Raw genomic sequence first — 18,900 nt, 5'->3', positions numbered from 1 at the left:
GGCGACCCCAGGACAAGTGAGTCACCAGTTCCCTGGGATAGACTTCAGCTTAAGGTCATTGTGGCTTGTCACCTGGGTAGCCCTCATCTTTTTGGGAATATCCCTCAAGAGGAAAGGATACCAAGCCAAAAAGTGGAGTCAAACCAAAAGTTTGGAGAGTTTGAAATAGAACTCATAGCAGGAGATGAGGTGGGGGGTTGAAACAGAACTCATATCAGGAGACGAGATGGGGACTGGAGGGAATTCTAGAAGAGACCCCAGGCCCTGAATACAGAGGACACATTGGCAAAGGTCCTCCAGATGAAGGAGAGGTGCTCCATCCTGGAAGGAGTGGTGGAGACCGTAGAAAAACAAATCAAGTCGTGGGGTGAGAAGCAGGCTCAGGTCTATGAGGTAGAGACATTGTTTGGGTACATCAAGGACTTGCTGGAAGCTTTTGCCTCCCAGGCAACGGCATCCAAGTGGTGATGTCCCTGCACACTCCCATCCAAGATGCCATAAATGCGGAGCTTGGAAAAGTTTGGTCATCTCCAGGAGTGAGAGTTTTAATATTTTTCAGAGGCCTAAATAACTTAAAAACATTATTTCAGGGCGCCTGGGTGGCTCAGTTGGTTAAGCGACTGCCTTCGGCTCAGGTCATGATCCTGGAGTCCCGGGATCGAGTCCCACATCGGGCTCCCTGCTCAGCAGGGAGTCTGCTTCTCCCTCTGACCCTCTTCCCTCTCGTGCTCTCTATCTCTCAGTCTCTCTCAAATAAATAAATAAAATCTTTAAAAAATAATAAAAATAAAAACATTATTTCAGAATAAGTACAGGAAACAGCCCGTGTGACTGTGATGTATAGCCTGGATTATTCTCACTACTGTGCCTTTTAAGTCATCACATTCTCCAGTTGGTGAGCAGTGGCCTCCACAGCTCTGAGAAAGTGTAAGTGAATTATGCACAGCTGACCCTGAACACATCCTTCCTATCCCCATCAACACTTTTAGACATCCTGGTTTCTGGAAATCAAGGTGGAGCTCAAGGCACTCTGCTCATAGCACCAGGGCGTAAGCTGATTAGAGCCATGAAAAAGCTGTCTTTTAGGGAAGGTCAAAATGAGGGGGACTTGGGATGAGAGAGGTTAGTATCTCTAAGATGGATGGTGTCTGAACTTATAGGAGGGCTGCTGCTTTCAGGAGCCAGTGGGGAGGCTGCTGCAGTCCGGGTCACTTGGATTTGATGGGGAAGTGGATCACAGTGTGATCCCAGAGCTGCTAACCTCTAGTGGCTACCTGCTCAGACCCCACTTACCAGACACATGTTTCTGGACACAGCAGGATCTTGGAGGTGCTAGGACCCCACTTTGGGGGTTTGTAGCAGAGCAATTGACTCCTTGATCCACCATTCCTTCACCTGTAAAATGCCGGCAACGTTGGGGGGGTGGCTGTGTGAGCAGGATGCAGGAGACGGCAGGGTTGGGGAGGGGATCTCTAAGGCCAGGGGATGGATGCTGTCCAGAGGAGGGAGGGCAGGCTGTGAGCCAGGTCCTTGCCCCGTCGATTCCTTCCCAAACTCAGAACAGCAGATTCAGGAGAGCAGTCTGTGTCCTGCCTCTGTCCTGTCCCACACCTGGCCTTCTCTGCCCCTTAGGTACAGCACATCACAGCCCAGCACCTGCCCAGTCACAGACCAGACCAGGTTCCTCCTGCCTCCTACACTGCTGCTTGACACCCACACATTAGGGTCCTGGGGAAGCTTGGAGCTTCCAGGAGCCAGGGTGGGACTGATAGCTTTAGGGAACTATGCTGAGGTGTGTTGACAGGTAGAGCGATCCTATAGGTAGGGAGGGATTTAGGTCCATTTAGAGATTCAGATAGTACAGAAATGTCCCATCGCAGAGGCACTCTTGGCACATTTTGCCCCAAGGTAACATCCTACATCACTGCAGCACACTATTCGCACCAGGAAACTGACAGTGTGGTATGATGGACATGTCTAGGTCTGTCACTTTGTCATGGACATTTATATATTCAACAGCATAATCCAGATATGGAACTACTCTGTCAGCCCAAAGATCTCCTTCATGCTACCCATCCCTGCCCATGGCATTCACTCCTGTGTTTTACATTTTGGATATATTGGCATTTGGTTACATGAGGGAATTCCTACAGCTGTGACCGGTGATGTTGTTTGGTTTCATTTGGGATAATACGCCTGGAATCCATTCACGTTTGGTGTTATCCTAACTTTATGACTTTTTATCACTGCTTTGGGCTCCCTAGTTTGGAAATGCCACAGTTTGTTCATCTGCTCCCCTTTTGAGGGATATTTTTGTTTCCGGGATTTAGAGAAAGGCTTGTATTGCTATATACTTTCCTCTCAGGACTGCCTGTGCTGTATCCCAAAGATTTTGAACAGTTGTGTTTTCATTTTCATTGGTTTCCATGAATTTTTTTAATTCTTCTTTAATTTCCTGGTTGACCCATTCATTCTTTAGTAGGATGCTCTTTATCCTCCATGTATTTGAGTTCTTTCCGACTTTCCTCTTGTGATTGAATTCTAGTTTCAAAGCATTGTGGTCTGAAAATATGCAGGGAATGATCCCAGTCTTTTGGTACCGGTTGAGACCTGATTTGTGACCTAGGATGTGATCAATTCTGGAGAACATTCCATGGGCACTAGAGAAGAATGTGTATTCCGTTGCTTTGGGATGGAATGTTCTGAATATGTCTGTGAAGTCCATTTGGTCCAGTGTGTCATTTAAAGTCTTTATTTCCTTGTTGATCTTTTGCTTAGATGAGCTGTCCATTTCAGTCAGGGGGGTGTTAAAGTCCCCCACTATTATTGTATTGTTGTCAATGTGTTTCTTTGCTTTTGTTATTAATTGCCTTATATAATTGGCTGCTCCCATGTTCGGGGCATAGATATTTACAATTGTTAGATCTTCTTGTTGGATAGACTCTTTAAGTAGGATATAGTGTCCTTCCTCATCTCTTATTACAGTCTTTGTTTTAGTTTCTAAATTCCTTTAGTTTTTGTTTGTTCTGGAAGCTTTTAATCTCTCCTTCTATTTTCGATGACAGCCTAGCTGGATATAGTATTCTTGGCTGCATATTTTTCTCGTTTAGTGCTCTGAAGATATCTTGCCAGTCCTTTCCTGCCTGCCTGGTCTCTGTGGATAGGTCTGTTGCCAATGTAATGTTTCTACCATTGTAGGTTACATATCTCTTCTCCCGAGATGCTTTCAGGATTTTCTCTTTGTCCTGAGACTCATAAGTTTTACTATTAGATGTCGGGGTGTTGACCTATTATTATTGATTTTGAGAGGGGTTCTCTGTGCCTCCTGGATTTTGATGCCTGTTTCCTTCCTCACATTAGGGAAGTTCTCTGCTATTATTTGCTCCAATATACCTTCTGCCCCTCTCTCTCTCTCTTCTTCTTCTGGGATCCCAATTATTCTAATGTTGTTTCGTCTTATCATATCACTTATCTCTCGAATTCTGCCCTCGTGATCCTGTAGTTGTTTCTCTCTCTTTTTCTCAGCCTCTTTATTGTCCATCATTTGGTCTTCTATATCACTGATTCTCTCTTCTGCCTCATTTATCCTAGCATTTAGTGCCCCCATTTTTGATTGCACCTCATCAATAGCCTTTTTGATTTCGACTTGGTTAGATTTTAGTTCTTTTATTTCTCCCGAAAGGGTTTCTCTCATAACTTCCACGCTTTTTTCAAGCCCAGGTAGTATCTTTAAAGTCATGATTCTGAATTCTAGGTCTGACATCGTACTAATGTCCGTATTGAGTAGGTCCCTGGCTGACGGTACTACCTCTTGTTCATTTTGCTGAGGTGATTTTTTTCGTCTTGTCATTTTGTCCAGAGGAGAATAGATGAATGAGAGAACAAAATGCTAACAGGTTTACAACGTCCCCAGCAAATATACTGTATACAAATCAGAAAAGACCTGAAACCAGGGGAAAAGAAAGGGAAAGAAAGAAAAAAGAAAGAGAAAAAAAAAGATAAAAACAAAAAACAGAACAATACGAAAAAAGCAGAATATGATCAAATATGATCAGGCTAGTGCATAGATCAGTGCCACACACTAGATTTTGGGAGTATTTTGGTCTGTTAAAAAAAAGTGCCTCCTAAAATTTTAAAGGAAGAAAGACATATGTACAAAATAATGGTTGACACAATGAAGGGATGGAAGATGACTGTAAAGATCAAAATTATAAAAGATTTTATAAAAGGACTTGAATAGATAAGAAGTTGTTTGAAAAAAGAAAGAAGATTTAAGAAAAAAAAAAAGAAAAAGGGAGAGAACGTGATCAGGCAGGAGACTAGAACAAAGCCATACACTAGTGTTTTAGGGTATATTTTGATCTGTTAGAAGAAACTGTATCTCAAAATTTTAAAGAGAGAACAACTTACATATATATGCCAAAAATAAGTGTAACTACTATGAAAGGACAAAATATGACTCTAAAAATGAAAAATAAAAAATGTTTTTTTTTAAAAAAGGGATTGATAAGATGTTGGTTGAAAAAGGGAAAAAGAAAAATAAAAAAAAACAGTTAACAAAATTTAACTTTGATGAAATAATGAATCATGGTAAAAAATAGCTATGAATTCTACGTGCAGTATTCCCCTAGCGCTGGAGTTCTCCCGTGCTCCTTGATCGGTAAACTTGGTCTTGGCTTGCTGGCTGTTTGTGCTGGTCTTCTGGGGGAGGGGCCTGTTACTGTGGTTTCCAAATGTCTTTGCCGGAGGCTAAGTTGCCCCACCCTTTTCGGTCCGGGCTAAGGAAGCTGCTCAGGTTCGCTCTCAGGAGCTTTTGTTCCCTGCAAGCTCTCCGTACAGCCTTGGAGGACCAGGGCAAAAATGGTGGCCTCCCAATCTCCACCCGGAGGAGCTGAGAACTCGGGGCCCCGCTCCTCAGTGTGCCCTCAGAGAAAAGCAGTCACTCCCAACTCCCTGGTCTCCGGCCGCACTCCGTGCTCATCCAGCCTGTGACCGAGCGTTGCTATCTCTGGCACCCGACCCCGTGTGGAGTTTCCAAACCCAGCAGATCCCTGCGGTGCGCTCCCGCGCCGCTCCTGCCCGGGAAGGAAGGGGAGTCTCCCCAGCTCTGCCGCTTCTTGGGTCCCTGCTGGAGGAGCAGTGGCCTGACTGGGCCGCGGATCACAGTTTATGGCAACCCCGAGCTGAGAGCCCGCGCCTCAGCTCCGTCTCTGCAGCCAGCTTCTCCGCTCCGATACCTGGGAGCTCTGGCGCACTCAGGCACCCCCGGTCTTTCTCTGACCCCAAGGGTCCTGAGACCACACTGTCCCGCGAGGGTTCCACCCCCTGCTTAGCCCCTGCAGCGACGTCCCTCCGCCGAGCCAACTTCTAAAAGTTCCGATTTTGTGCTCCGCAGCTCTATCACTTGCCAGAAGCGGCCAGTGGAGGCCCCTCCCTCGCCGTCTATCCTCCTGAATATCGCCTTGGATTCACTTCTCCGCAGGTCCTACCTTCCAGTAAGTGGTTGCTTCTTTGTTCAGAGAGTTGTTGCTACTCTCCTCTTCGATCTCCTGTTGAGTTCGTAGGTGTTCAGAATGGTTTGATCGTTGTTCAGCTGAATTCCTGAGACCAGACAAAATCTAGGTCTCCTACTCCTCCGCCATCTTGCTCCGCCCCCCAATACCACACCACCTGGATTATCATAGCTTTATCTTAAAATCAAGTAGTGTGATTCTTCTGACTTTATTCTACTTTTTCATAGTTGTTTTAGCTATACTATTTCCTTTGCCTTTCCATAAACTTGTTGAATCAGCTAGTTTATATCCAAAAACATCCTGGTAGAATTTTGATTGGATTGTTTTGAATGTATAGATCAATTTAGTGAGAATTGACATCTTCACTATGTGAGTCTACCAGTCCATGAACACAGTATATCTCTGAACTTACTATTTAAGTCTTGATTACTTTTATCAGCATTCTGTGTTTTCAGCATACAGATCCTGTGCATATCTTATTAGATTTATACCTAAGTATTGCAATTTTGGAGCTATTGAAATTAATTATGGGAATGCAAACTGGTATAGCACTTGTGGAATAAAATTTCAGACGCATTTATGAAATGTTAAACAATTCACATCCTCTCCACTCTAACCCAATGTCTGTGTTAGTATGTGTATCTTATTAGAAAACATTCATATCTACCCAAGGATTCAGGTCAAAGATGTTGTTTTCATTTTATTAGTCATAGGATAAAGGGAAAACAACTTGTTTCCACCAGGAAAAAATTGTGTATGTGATTAATTATGGTATATACAAACTTTAACATTCCAGGGAATACTTTCAAAAGTGAGGTAGGTGTATATGTGCTGTTATTGGAAGATCCTGCATCCATTTTATTAAGTGACAAAAGGTAGTGGCAGATCAATATGCACAGTATTACGGGTTAGGTTGAATAAAAACAATATATTTGTAGAGCATATCTATGAAAAAGCCATAGTCACCTTTAGAATAACACACACTAGGGGCGCCTGGGTGGCTCAGCTGGTTAAGCGTCCGACTCTTGATTTCGGTTCAAGTCATGATCTCAGTCCTGAGACCGAGCTCCGAATCGGGCTCTGCATGGGGCCGGCTTGAGGGTCTCTCTCTCTCTCTCTCTCTATTTGCCCCTCCCTCCATCACACACTCTTTCTCTCTCTCAAAGAAAAGAAAATATTTTAAATTAAAAAAATAAAAATACACACTAGATTGTTAGTCATGGTGACTTCTGAGGAGGAGGCTGAATTGTGGAGGAACTTTGAAAAGGGGATATTGTGACTCATCTGTATTTCTAGAAGTTTTTTTGCAATAGGAAGATATGCACTAGTACCTTCTTAAGTAAAATTGCTAGAGAAGCCTAACAAAACAAGCGGCTGCATGAAAGTAACTGCTAACTGATGCAACAAACTGTGACATTTGAAGGGCTAACACAACAGAAGTGCATCTTTGTGCACACAAATTCTGATACAGTTTGGCAGGGGCCCTCTGCTTTTCCTAGACCCTGGGTCCAGGTTGCTTTCATCTTGTGGCTCCCCTATCTCAACACGGGGTCACCATGTTTGCTGGTGAATCAAGGGAGACAGCATGGAGTGGACATACTGGCTCGCAAACGCCTGGACGTGAGAAACAATGCTTCTGCTCACATCTCCATGGCAAAGGGTCATCACACAACCCTCCCTAACTACAAGGGGACTGGCAAGGTTGTGTCCCCTGTATTCTGGAAGGAAAGCAAGACACACTATGGATGAACATTAAAGTTTCTCCCATGTATTGTTACACAGTAGGGGCTTAACAAAATGCAACTTTATAATTTGTTATGACTGACTTTATTGCTGGGAGGAGTTTTTTTTTTAGATCTTATTTATTTGTCAGTGAGAGAGAGGGAGAAAGAGATTGCACAAGCAGGGGGAGCAGCGGGCAGAGGGAAGCAGGCTCCCCATTGAGCAGGGAGCCTGATGTGGGACTCGAGCCCAGGACCCTGGGATCATGACCTGAGCCAAAGGCAGATGCTTAACTGACTGAGCCACCCAGGCATCCCAGGGGAGGAGTTTTTGAGGTCAGTTTGCCTTGGAATTCTTTGAAATTTTCAAGCACCTCCTGTGTGACAGATACTTTCAAGTACAGGATGACATCTAATTTTCAAACGATTCTGTGATCCCAGCAGGGAGGATTCACTTCTTCATTTAGTGACCAGAGGATTACTACAGAGAGTAAGTTTCTATGTTGGGGGAGAGAAGGTGATTCCTAGCTGTTCCATGGGGACCAGTGATGAGCTCCTTAGCAGGCCAGGTTCAAGAGTGAGACAGAAGAGCACACGGGGGAATACCAGGGAAAGGCTGCTGTAATTCGGGAAAGTGCTAGGTCTGCTAAAAATGCCAGCGCCTGGGCAGTCAGTTCTCAAAGAACTCTGAGGTTCAGGCAGAAGAACTCTAGGTTAATAAAGCCCACAGACAGTACCCAAAACCTGTTTGATTCTCATTGTCACCTTCCTTCCTTAGCAACAGGTTTTTTAGTACCTTAGCCACAGCATCCTTCTTTTTGTCACCTGGAAGACACCATGCTGTCCTCAGGAATGATGTAGGACTCGGAAGGTTGGCCACAGGCTGCAGTGGGTGGGAACAGCGTGGACTCTACATGAATTCAGACTCGGGTTCTAGTCGCTGCCCTGTCACTCACTAGCCACGTGATCCTGGGAAAATGACCAAGTCCTAGGAGCCTCAGGTTCTTTCTGAAGTGAGTGAGTTAAGTGAGTGGGTTTGATAAGCCCCGTCTTGCAGGACTGCAGGAATGCATGTGATATATGGAAAGCACCTTGCACAGTGCCTGGCACATATTGGAACTTTGATGAATGGCAGTGATTTCAAGTGTGTTTTGATCCCAGGGCCTTCCACTCTCTCCTCTGGGGTATTATTTTATTTATTTATTTTTTTTTTTGTTACCGAGGTCATGTTAGAGAATGTGCAGCTCAATAGGACATGGAATAGCTAATCAGCCAAAGAGGGTGCTTCATAAGTAAAACTCAATCCATTTTCTAAATCAGAGGATATATGTGAGATATATGGGAATATGTGTGGCATTCAGGTGTGAGGGAATTGTCCCAGCTGGACACAATACAAAGCTCCCGGAATGTGAGTCAAAGACCAGCTCCTTCACTCCCTCCAGCTGCTCTTCCACCAAACCACTCCTTTCACTCATTTCTCCCCTGACCAAAACCTAGACCTTGCTTACTTATAGCTGTCCAAATTACACTCCAGATAATCAAACTAAAATGACTTTTTAAGCAGTGGGTTCCGGCTTTGCATGGTCAGGACAAGAGTGCCAGTCTAGAGTCTTCTGGGCTCCACTTCAAAGGAATATCACTGTATTTCTTCAGAAATACTTGGAGATGACGGATATAAAACACCTAGTCTGTGCACTGTGTTCAAGGCCTTGGGATGAGAGTGCAGGATATCTTCTTTTCCTGCCCCAGGAGGAGATTTCTCCCTGGTTTGTCCATGATCCAGAAGGAACATGTCAGAGCAATTATCCATTTCAGACTTTGCTCCCACCTCTAAGGTACCCTGTCTCCAAGTAGGGCCACTGTCACCCCCCGGGTTCACGGTGATCAGCTGCACAGAAAGGAGCACGGTGACCCGACACCCTTAGCCACCCAGGCCAGGGGCACTTCCACTGCAGTGCTTGCCCCGGGAGACGCACTCCCTCACCCTTCTTCCACTTCTTCTGCAGGTCTCAGGACACCTCTCCCCACTTTCGTGCCATGAGTGCAGCTGCTAGACTGTCCCCTAAGGGTGGAACGTGTGCTGCTTTTCCTAATGTCCTCACTGCTCACACACAGGGCCTTCCAGAGAGCAGAGCTCAGCCCATGTCTGGGAATCAAGGAGCCAGTGAGCAGGGCTCCCTCTGTGCTGAGATGTCATTTCTCCTCCTTTCTTGAAGAACTAAGTGAGTGAAGGCGCATGCATCTATGTTAATTTGCAGAATGACAGACGAGAAGGAGTAAGAAGCAAAAATGAATAATCTTTTATTTCCGTATTTCCTGACCCCGTCACTTGACTGCTCCATTTTTCCACCTTTCCAACAAATTCCTATGCCAATGCCCCGTGATTTCATTCCAGAACCCAAACAAGGAGGGAAGATCTCTCACCTTATTTCCAGAACATGACAAAACTCTTAAAACTCTTGAACTGGGTAAGTCCAAATGCTGTGGGGTGGATGTCACGCACACATTTACCTGCCGAAGCTGGTTAAAACTTGTACTCCAAGGAACAACTTTTGAGAGCTTCCTCAAGAAACCCAAGCTCTGGATGTCAGAGTCATCGCAGAGAACAGGCCCCCAGAGAGGCTGGCTCTTCACCCTGCTTTCTTCCCCCAACCCTCCCTGGCCCTGCGTTACTTAGAACTCCCGGGGCTCTCTCTTTTCACACACACACAGGGAAGAACCAAAATGTGGCCTCACTTCATGCCCAGCACCCCGCAGGAGAAGCTGCCGACCCCACCAAAGCCTGGAAAGGGCCTGGCCGCCACTGGGACTCAGGCCTCCTCTCCCTCATCTCTCACAGCTCCTTCAGACAGGGCCAGGGAGGAAGCCAGCTGCCCGCGCCTGACCCGGAGTACATACTCCAGCACTTGAACCTTGCTGGTTCAGCATGGGCCCTGGGACCCCACGGGAACTCGTAGCGGTCAGGGTCGCTGCCAGGCACCTGCCGGTACTCCAGGTACCCTTCCTGCACCGAGACTTTGGTGAGAGCTCCCTGGGCTCCCCATAGACGATGTGCTCCTGACCGGCATACACCCCCATGACCCCCAGCGTTTCCCACACCTCCTCCTCGGGGGCACGGTCGCCATGCAGGGGGCTCACCCCCAGGACCAAAACCAGGAGGCCGGTCTTGGGCATGCCATGCTCACCGCTCAGCATCCCATCACAGATGAGACCCAGGACATTGACCAGGTTGTAGGAGTGGTCACTACGGTCCATTTTCTTCACGGCCATGAGAAAGACCAGCCGCATGCACTCGGAGGCTTGGCCCAAGATCACTGGGAAGTCATCCTGGTAATCTTTGCTGACGATCTCGAGCATCTCTGCCTGGCGGGTCGGCTGCTTGTTGCGGTATTTGAGGAGCAGGAACTCCACCAGGGCAGCCACTTTCACGTGGAGTTTGTCCTGGAGAGAGGGTTGCGTGACTTCCGGCTCCTCCCAGGTGCTCGAACCCTCCTCATCTAAGCTGCTGGGACCTCCTCTTCCCCAGCCCCCGACAGCTGTGCTTCCACCAGGCCCTGTGCCAGGCCTGGGTCTTCCTCCATTAGGTCCTGACCCCCGGTTTTTTAAAGGAGGCCCCCAGCCTCTGTCAGACCAGGATGCGGACGTGCTGACACACCGCCTGTGGACTTGGCACAAACAGGCCTCCCAGGGCGGACAGCAGGGGCAGGCTTCAGTGCGTTGTCCCTGTTCTGGAGTCCAGGTCCCTCCCTGAGCCCTCCCTCAGGGATCTCAGCATGAGCCGCAGCACCACTGGTGATGCTGTCTCTGCTGTCTCCAGGCCTCTTCCCTCGGACCAAAGCCCTCACTGCCATGAGAGCCACGGGCAAAGACTGTGGACGTCGCATCAGGCTACACAGTCCAGGGATTCCCCAAGATGGGTCCTTCAGGTCCCTTAGCCCTACCCTCTGTTCCCCATCTGGACTCCCTGGATGGCCGGTGCCCTCAACCCTGCTCCTGAGGGCCACTCCTCACAACAAGCGCTCAGTGTGTCTGGGACACAGAGCAGAATTCAGGAGACACCTCATGTCACCGTTGTCTCACCCAGAGGCCTCCCAGGACATTCCCTACTGGGTCCAGGGTCCTTCATTCCTCCCTCTGGTCGTCACCTTGACTCCTGACAGAACCTGGGCCCTCCTGCCCCCTGTCCCCACGCTTGTGTGCGCGTGCTTGCCTTTGGCATTTGCACAACGATGGTCGGGAAGGCATCAGAAGCAAGAACCAGGAAACTTCTATCTCTTCAGCTTCTGACCCCCATCCCTTGCTTCTTCCGTTCTTGCACCTTTCCAACCCATCCCTAGGCCAATGGCCTGTGATTTCGGTCGAGAGCCCAAGCAAGTAGGCAAGATGTCCAGGCTGGTGTCCAGGGCATGAAGAAAAACTTTTTCTTAAAGCTATTTATTTATTTGAGAAAGAGAAAGCACACACAGGGGAGAGAGAGAAGCAGAGTCTCCACTGAGCGGGGAGCCCCATGTGGGGTGTGATCCCAGGATCCTGAGATCCTGACCTGACCCGATGGCAGACGCTTAACCAACAGAGGACCCAGGCACCCCAAGAACATGATAAAACTCTTAACTCTTGGACTGGGTAAGAACAAATGCTGCAGAGTGGATGGTACTCACACAATCAGCCCCTGAAGCGGCTGAAACCTTCTATGGCAAGGAACCCCACAGGAGAGCTTCCGCAAGGACACCAAGCTCTGGATGTGGGAGTCATCCCAGGAAACAACCCCCCCACCCGCAGGAGGCTCCTTGCCCTGCTTTCTTCTCCCAACCCTCCGTGGCCCTGCACTCCTTAAAAAGCCCAGGGCTCTGTCTTCACGGGCACACACACACACACACACACAGGGAAGAACCAGCAAGTGGCCTCACTTCATGCCCAGCACCCTGCAGGAGAGGCTGCCGAACCCAGCAAAGTCTGGAAAGGGCCTGGCGGACCCCAGGGCTCAGGCCCCCTCTTCCTCATCTCTCACAGTCCCTTCAGACAGGGCCAGGGAGGAAGCCAGCTGCCCGCGCCTGACTTGTAGCAAATACTCCAGCATTTGCAACTTGCTGGTTTCGGCGTGGGCCCTGGAACCCCACGGGACCTCATAGCAGGAAGGTCACTGCCGGGCACCTGCCAGTACTCCACGTACCCTTCTTGCACCCAGACCTTGGTGAGGAGCTCCCTCGGCTCCCTGTAGATGACATGCTCCTGGCCGGCATACACCCCCATGACCCCTAGCATTTCCCACACCTCCTTCTCGGGGGCACAGTCGCCATGCAGGAGACTCACCCCCAGGAGCACCACCAGGATGCCAGTCTTGGGCACTCCATGCTCACCGCTCAGCATCCCATCATAGGTGAGGCCCAGGATGGGGACCAGAATGTAGGAGTGGTCGCTGGGGTCCACTTCCTTCACATCCATACCAAAGACCAGCTGCAAGCACTCAGAGGCCTGGCCCAAGATCACAGGGAAGGCATCCTGGGCATCCTTGCCGACGATCTCCAGCATCTCTGCCTGGCTGGTCGGCTCCTTGGTGTGATACTTGAGGAGCAGGAACTCCACCAGCTCGGCCAGCTTCCCCTGGAGTAGGTTTTGGAGCCCCGGCTGGGCTTCTTCGGGCTCCTCGCGGGGGCTGGCGCCCTCCTCACCGGAGCTGCTGGAGCCCTGGTCAGGAGCTGCTGGAGCCCTGGTCAGGCTGGCTGCAGGCAGTGGCTGCTTGGGCAGTGGGGGAGGGGCAGGCACTCAGAGAGCTCTGGGGACGACTCTGGAACCCAGCAGCAGACCCCTCCTCCGAGGGGACCAGAAAGAGGGCAGAGCAGGAGCCAGATGGGGCGGCGGACTGGGAGGAGGCCAAGGTGGAGAAGGAGGGGGGGGTGCGGGGGACCTTCTCCTCCCCAGCCCCCAACAGCTGTGCCTCCACCAGGCCCTGGGCCGGGCCCGGGTCTTCCTCCAGCTTCCAGAGCTCACTCCTCTGACCCAGGGGCATGGTGTTTGTGTCGAGCTGAACCTGAAGAAAGGTGGGATGGCTCCTCAGGGTGCAGCCCAGGTAGCAGAGGCCTGAAGTCCCGGAGCTGACAGTGCGCTGCGTCGGACTTGGGTGCTGAGGGGTCCCCTCTGGGGTGGGATGGGCGAGCGCCTGGCTCCATGCTCAGAGCAGGAAACTCACCTTGTTCACTGGCACTCACCTGCACCTCCCCTGCTCTGGGACCTTAGAGGTTCCTGCCTCAGACCTAGGCCTCGACTCTGAATTCTGGAAGCCCCTGGAGGAGAAAAGGAGGAGTCACTTCGGGGTGCAGACACAGAGCACGGCCCACGGCCCCCAGTGGGGCAGGAGGGCTGGGCCGCACTCTGTGAGGTCCCCATCCGTCCAAGCTGGCTGGTCCCCTCCTTGGCCCCTCAGGGGACTGCTATTTCCCCTGGCAGGGCCTGGGCCGCACCCCCGCAGCCTGAGGCCACAGGGTCACAGCAAGACCGCCCAGCCCTAAGACCCCACAGAAGGTAAGCCAGGGGGCCCACCTCTGCCCACGCCTGCCAGAGGTCTAAGGGCTCGTCTCGGGATCCCAGGGATGGCCAAGCTCGGGTGCCATCTGTGCTGGGATGGGCGCACCTCTCCGTCTATACCTTGACCCCACGGAAGGCCTGGGAATACTCCCTGTGTTGACCGGAGGCCACCCTCCTGGTGCCAAGGCCTCATCTCTGGGAGACGCCAGAAGGAAAAGTCAGTTGAAATAACTTGGCCCACCGATCGCCCGTCTCCCCATGGCTGGCAGCAGCCACAGGGTATGCCTGGGCCCTAAGGATCCTGCTGTGGGAGGCATCCCCTCATTTCTCATCTGCCCCCCACCATCAGGGCCAGACCCAGAGCCAGGGCACCTGCCTCCTCTGCTACCGGAGTCCAGACCCTCAGGCCCGGGCCCTCTCCATCCTGAGAGGAAGGATCTGGGGAGGAGGAGGGACTCAGCCTGACAGGCCCCACCCAGGGTTCCCAGGACCTCCAGGTAGGGGCTGCACAGACTTCTGGGCCATCCCTTCCTGGTCCCGAGGGGTGGGTGGGGAGTCACTCACTCCTCCCTCGGGTGTCCCCACACTGATTCTTGGCAGAAGCAGGGACTCCTGTGTGTCTCCCAGGTGCGCTTCCCCAGATGACCTGACCCCGACCTCACCCAGCATGGTCCTCAGCACCCTGAGAGCTCCGAGAAAAGGGGGAGGAGCCAGCACATCCTCATCCACGGCCACGTCTCCATCCCGCCCCTCAGCCCCCGGCAAGATCCCAAAGGGCTGGTCGTAGGGACGGGCCACTCTGTCCTGGGGTGGGGATGCCCTCAGGCCCCCAGGACGCTAATCTTCTTTCTTCCTGCCAGGGCCTGCGCTTCTTCCAGGTCCCCAACGTGAGATAGAAGGCATGTGCCCCTCAGACCAAGACCTCAGCTCCCCGAGGACTCCCGCCTTCTGGCCCATGAGACAAGTGAGCATGCGTGCCAGGTTGGGCCCCCGCTGACCGATCCTCCCTGGTTCGGGCACAGCCAGACTCCGGTGCCCTGGCTTCTTTGCTGAGATGGGGTGGAGGGGGTATGGCCAGTCCTCCCCCAGGGTCCTCACCCTGACTCCCAACCGGACCTGTGCCCCACCCCCCCGACCCCGCACTCCACCCTCACACACACACAGGCCCGCCCCACCCCAGGCCCGCTCCTTCTCACCACAGGCCCTCAGGCTCTAACAGCCAGATGTGGACCCCCGGACAGGAGGCGTGGGCTCCTCCTCCACAAGGGTCCTCCTCCATGGCCTGTCCGTACTGCGGCCCAGTCAGTCCTCCCTCTGGTCCTCCCCTTCCATCCTCGCAGGACCGGGCTCAGCCTGGGCGGCCCTGAAGCCTGCTCCTTCCACCCAGACCCCAGGCTCTAGGAGACATGGCTGGGAAGTCAGGGCACGCCCTAGGTGCCCATCTGGCCCCGGGGCCTCCCGGGACCGAATCTGTTCTCTGTCCCCAATCCTGCAGTCCTCCTTCCAGTCCTTGCCTTGCCACCCAGCAACACGTGGGCCACCGCCCCCCACCCGCATACTCGAGGCAGTGCTCCATCCAAACGGCCAGGGGTTCTCGGAGGCCCTGAGGCCAAAGTGGCCACGCACTGTGTGGTCTCTTCCATCCCAGGAGTCTCCCGTAGCTGAAGCAGGGCCGCGGTCCCGCGGGCTCCCTGGGGAGTCCCCTGGGGGTCCTCGCTTCGAGCCCTGGCAGGTCCTAGGCCACTCTGGCTGCTGTCCCCAAGCTGGTCTGCCATCACCAAGGCCCTCCCTGCCCTGAGCCCACCGGGGTAAGTCTGTGGCTAACACGTGTGGCCACGAAGCCCAGGGCTTCCCAAGGCTGAGTTGGGGCGTCTAGGTCTCTCGGGCCTTCTTCTGATCTCCACCAGGACTCCCTGGGTGCCTATGCCTCTGCCTGTCCCTACTGCCTGCGGATCGGTTCCTGGGCACCGGAGCATCCCGTGTCTGGGACACCCAGATGGGCCAGTGGGGGACACACAAGCGCACGCACGAACACAATCGGGGTGTCCCCGTCCTCCACTCAGGCCTCTAGGGACTGACTCTGGGCTGGGGTCCAGGGTCTCTCAGTCCTCCCTCTGCAACTTCAGCGTAAACGCCAACAGGACCTGGGCCTGCCCCTCTGCCCCCTGAGCGAGGCCCTGCTCCTTCGATCCACCAAGGACCCCAGGTTCTCGGGAGACCCAGATTCAGAAGTCACCGCACTGGCCACGTGTCCCCATCCCGCCCAGGGGGGGCTCCCTAGACTGACATCATGGGTGGGCTTCTGCGGGGCTCCCCTCTGTTCTCCTGCCGGGTTTATCCCTGGCCTCCCCAAGCCACCCCCCCAGCAATGGTTGACCAGGGCCCTCCCCTCTGCCCACATGAGCATCTGCTCCTTTCATCAGGGCCTCACCTCAGTCTCTCTGAGACACGGACTCAGAAGTCCAGACTCACCGTGTTTCAATCAGCCCCCCTCCCCCCAATGGACCTTCCCTGACTGACGCTGTGCTGGGGTCCAGGGTCCTTCACTCCTCCCTCTGCATCCTCACCATAAAGTCCAGCAGGACATGAGGCCTCCCCTCTGCCCAACGAGGGAGGCCCTTCTCCTTCTGCCAAGGCATCCAGGGTCTTTGAGACCCGGATGCGGAAGTCAGGACTCACCACGTGTTCCCAACACCCCCCCCCCTGCCACCCCGGACCTTTCCAGACTGAGGCTGGGCGGGGGTCCAGGGTCCCTCAGTCCTCTCTCTGCATCCTCAGCTTGAAGCCCAGCAGGACCAGGGCCCGCCCCTCTGCCCACCCAAGGGAGATCCAGCAATTGCACTACTGGGTATTTACCACAAAGATAGAAATGTAGGGATCCAAAGGGGTGTGCACCCCAATGTTTATAGCAGCAATGTCCACAACAGCCAAACTGTGGAAAGAGCCAAGACGACCATCGACAGATGAATGGATAAAGAAGACGTGGTATATATACACAATGGAATATTATGCAGCCTTCAAAAGGAATGCGATCTTGCCTTTTGCAACGACGTGGATGGAACTGGAGGGTGTTACGCTGAGTGAAATAAGTCAATCAGGGAAAGACATATATCATATGACCTCACTGATATGAGGAATTCTTAATCGCACGAAACAAACTGAGGGTTGCTGGAGTGGGGGTGGTGGGGGGGATGGGGTGGCTGGGTGATAGACATTCCATAGGGTATGTGCTATGGTGAGTGCCGTGAATTGTGCAAGACTGTTGAATCACAGATCTGTACTTCTAAAACAAATAATGCAATATAAGTTAAGAAAAAATAAAAAGAAGAAGATAGCAGGAGGGGAAGAATGAAAGGGGGGAAATCGGAGGGGGAGACCAAGCATGAGAGAGGGTGTACTCCGAAAAACAAACTGAGGGTTCTGGAGGGGAGGGGGGTGGGGGGATGGGTAGCCTGGTGATGGCTATTAAAGAGGGCACGTTCTGCGTGGAGCACTGGGTGTTATGCACAAACAGTGAATCATGGAACACTGCATTAAAAACTAATGATATAATGTATGGTGATTAACATAACAATAAAAAATTTTAAAAAACAAAACAAAAACAGCTCCTGGATTCATTAATTTGGTCTTCTTGGGTTTTGGTTGGTTTATAGTTTAAATTTCATTTGTTTTTGATTAATCTTTATTTTTTTTCTTTCTACTGGCTTGGTTTTTATTTTGTTTTCCTAGTTCCTTTAAGTGTAATATTATGTTTTTTATTTGATATTTGTCTTGCTCTGTGATGTATTCCTGTACAGTTATAATGTCTCCTCTTAGAATAGTTTTGCTGCATTCCAAAGATTTTGGATCATTGTAGTTTATTTTCATTTTTCTCCATATATTTTTTGATTTCCTTTTTTACTTCTTGTTTCATCTATTCAATATTTGGTAGAATGTTATTTAGCCTCCATGTATTTGTGCTCTTTCCATCTTTTTTTCTTGCAATTGCTTCCTAGTTTCATACCATTGTGGTGAGAAAAATGCATGATACAATTTCAATCTTTTTGCATTTGAGACTTTTTTGTGGCCTAACATAGGATCCATTTTGGAGAATGCCTCATGTACTGGAAAAGATTGTGTATTCCAATATTTTTTAAATGAAATGTTCTGAATATATCCGGTAGGTCCATCTGGTACATCGTGTTATTCAAAGTCATTGTTTCCTTGTTGATTTTCTGGCTAGATAATCTATCCATTGATGTGAGTGAGGTCTTGAAGTCCTCTATTGTATTACTGTGATTACCTTCCTTTATGGCTCTTAAGAGTTGCTTTGTGTATTTCAGTACTCCTATATTGTGTGCAAAAATATATTGTTTTACGTCTTCTTGTATCTTTCAGCACTTTTAATGTAACATGCCACACCTCTCTGGCCTGCAAAGTTTCTAAGAAATTTATTGATAGTTTTATGTCATTTCCCTTATATGCAAGTTTTCTTTTCTAGTGCTTTTTAAGATAATTCTCACTTTATCAATACTATTTTGCCATGAGGTGTCTTTGTTTGCACCTCCTTGCTTTGATTTTTTGGGGGGAGGGTTTCTTTGTGCCTCCTGGATCTGGATACCTCTTTCCTTCCCCAAATTAATGAAATTCTCAGCTATTATTTTTTCAAATAAATTTTCTGCCCCTCTTTCTCTCTCTCCTTCAGGATTCTTTATAAAGTGAATGTTATCAATCTTGATGATACGCTGAGTTCCCTTCACCTTGTCACATACTTTATTATTCTTATTTTCTTTCTTTTTTGCTGTTCATCTTTGTTGTTTTCCATTAATCCTCCTTTAGCTCCCTGATCCATTCCTCTGCCTCATCTTATATGCTATTGCTTCCCTCTACTGTATTTTATTTCAGTTCCTGAGTTCTTTATCTAAGTCTGGGTCTCTTTTCAATATGTTCTGTCTTTGTATGACTGAGAGCCTACAGTCTTCTCAAATCCCCTGAATATCTTACAGCCATTACTTTGAATTTATAACAGTCATATCGATTATTTCTCTTCATTTAGCAATTTGATGCAGTTTTGCCCTTGTTCTTTTGGGATATATTCCTCCAGCTCATTATTATGTGTAACCCTCTGTGCTTGTTTCCTATGTATTTGGAAAATAAGCTACATT

General features: G+C 50.3%; 1 pseudogene; it reads right to left on the bottom strand.

Annotated features, from left to right (window-relative positions):
* Nucleotides 1-10,044: 10,044 nt before the first annotated feature.
* Nucleotides 10,045-10,815, bottom strand: LOC114203317 (melanoma-associated antigen 10-like; annotated as a pseudogene).
* Between the last annotated feature and the right edge of the window lie 8,085 nt (nt 10,816-18,900).

Source organism: Eumetopias jubatus, unplaced genomic scaffold (genome assembly GCF_037043125.1).
Source record: "Eumetopias jubatus isolate StellerSeaLion01/CBP00866 unplaced genomic scaffold, mEumJub1_p1.0 scaffold_12, whole genome shotgun sequence".
Lineage (NCBI taxonomy): Eukaryota > Metazoa > Chordata > Mammalia > Carnivora > Otariidae > Eumetopias > Eumetopias jubatus.
This window is presented reverse-complemented; position numbering and strand designations above follow the sequence as displayed.